A 2,622-nucleotide genomic window follows, 5' to 3' on the forward strand; every position below is an offset into this window, starting at 1 on the left:
ATAAGTTAACATTGAAAAAATATTAACTAAAAAGTGACTCCAAGGAAAATATATGTGGATGTTTTCTCTAATATTTTTGCAACTTCTCTGTAAGTTTGACATAATTTAAAATTAAAAAACAAAAGAAAAAATCAAAAAGGAAGAATTAAAATTAGACTTAATGTTAGTTTTTACTTTTTAATCTCTGGGATTCAGAACTGAAGTCAAAACAATCAAGGCCACCCTAATGAGTAAATAAAGGCAATGCCCACCTACATGGCATGGTTTCAGAGGTATTGGGAAACTTATGTGGATGACATCTGCTGTTTGTGCCTGACTAGAGCACCTTCTAACATCTTGTAGTAGCAGAACTTAGATTTTTCTTGTAAGTCACCTCTTCCTCATTTGCAGTTCACTCATAGGGATGAGGCTGGCAAAGGCCCAGCCAGTCAGTCCATTCTATTCTCATACCCAGTGCTTGTTTGGGCAATTGCCTTCAGGGCCAAATCAGATCAGTGAAACTCAGTTATGTTTCTAGGTTGAAGCTATTAGGAAAACGTGTCTTTGGTCATCTTGACTCAGTATGGAAAGATCCTACTTAAGGATAGTCAATGCAGACAGAGGAAAATAAAACAGATAGAAAAAACTCAAGCCCAAATGATACTGCTTGAGACTCCAGATCCAGTTATCCCCAAAGCTGCCTCTTTTTCAGTTCCAATTAGTTTGAAGAGTCTCCCTCCCTCGTGTTTTTGGTTAAACTGATTTTAGTTGGGTTTCTGTCATTTGCAAACTGATCAGTTAAAATTAGATTGGAACTGAGAAAGTATAATCTGCATGGCCATTTATCAGGTTGGAATAACAGAAATATGTAGATAAAGCCAACTCTGCAAGGAAGGAGACACTCACACAAGGACCCACTGCAGCTCTAAGGTACAACCCCCTTCTTGAATACAAGCCCCTTCTTGAATGAGTATGGCTGTTTTAAATTCTGTCAGTAAAAAGAAAACATTCCACTTGTGCATGCGGGATTTAAGTCACTTTGACACAGAGAAGCAGCCTCAATTCACAGCCAGGAGCAGAACTTTAGATAATGAGTTTCTGCACACAGCATTCCATAGCTACATCACTTTGTAGGGTGAAAGGAAACCGGACTCTGAGTCTGCTTTGCAGTCTAGACCTCCACTAGACTTTACAAAGCCCTACTTTGCTTTGAGTCTATCAAAATACTGTTTTGTTTAAATTTCATCTAAACTCCGCTTTTGCACAGAACTCTGTAACAACTTATATTTTCCTTTGGTGAGATGAACTTTGCAATGGATAAATAAACCTGATTTTGTTAGACTACAAGTAGTTACTGGTGGTTTTGGTTTGACGAGGACTGGGAAACCAAAGAGTTTTAAAATTATTATAGCTCTCTCTCCTACAATAATTCTTGCATTTAAACTGCTTTTATAATTAGAGGTCTGGTCGTTTATTCATCTGCAAAGCACATCTCATGAACATTTGAGACTATGAAGCAGATTTTTGAAGCTGAACTCCATAGCCTAGCTACTGACAGTGGGATGCCTGTGACAGTAGCATCAGTATCATTGGGACCTTGTCAGAAAGGCAGAATCTGGGGCCCATCTCTGACATGCTGAATCAGAATCTGATCTTTTATGGAGATCACTATGTAGTTGTTTGCGCAATAAAGTTTGAGAAATGCTGCTCTGGACAGTCCTAGGAATTTCAATAGAGCCTCTCAGGAAGCTAGGGGATAGGGAAAGGGAACATAAAGCCACTGGTCTTTCCCTATGACAGCCATCCTGTAATATATTGCTTTGTGATTTCATTTTTCTGTAAACACTCCTTTACAGTAAGAAAAAAAATATTGAAACACTGCTATTTTAAGCCACATTAAATACTTCATTGTAAATGAACTCATCATTTTGTGTATATGTGTGAGAGAGAATAAGTTTTGTTTGGCGAGGACAGGGGAAGGAAGAATTCTACTAAGAAAGAGCTTGGAACCCAAACACAAAGCCCCCTACTCAATTTTGTCATTTGCCTGTCTGTGTGGAGATGGATGCTAGCAGAAGCTGCTGGTTCTTTTAGACCACATACACATGTGGTTCTAGAATGATTCTAAATAACAGAGTTGGGAGGGTGGGTCTCTCAGAACCCTGTTTTTATAAAAATTAAGAAATCAACTAGGATAATGTCTTGAGAGAATGAGAAGCCAGGAAGATAAATTTGACCAAGAAGAAAGCTCTGGTCCTCAAAGAGGAGTGGCAATTTTGAGAATAGCATAGTGGTTGTCACTGGAATTCATTTCTGTCTCCAGGCCATAGACAAGAGAGAGGGAGAGGGGGACGGGGATAGCTAGTAGGAGAGAGGGAGGGAGAGCGAGAGAACCAGATCTAAAAATGATATGCCTGCAATCCCAGCACTTGGGAAAGGTGAGGCAGGAGGATCACTTGTGACCAGGAGTTCAAGACTAACCTGGGCAACATAGTGAGACCCTGTCCCTGCCAAAACTTTTTAAAAGGCTGGGAATGGTGGTGCCTGCCTATGGTTCCAGCTACTAGGTAGGCCAAGGTGGGAGGATCACTTGAGCCCAGGAGCTTGAGGATGTAATAAGGCACGATTGCACCACTGCACTGC

Source organism: Mandrillus leucophaeus, unplaced genomic scaffold, assembly GCF_000951045.1.
Source record: "Mandrillus leucophaeus isolate KB7577 unplaced genomic scaffold, Mleu.le_1.0 Scaffold119, whole genome shotgun sequence".
In the NCBI taxonomy this organism is placed as follows: Eukaryota; Metazoa; Chordata; class Mammalia; order Primates; family Cercopithecidae; genus Mandrillus; species Mandrillus leucophaeus.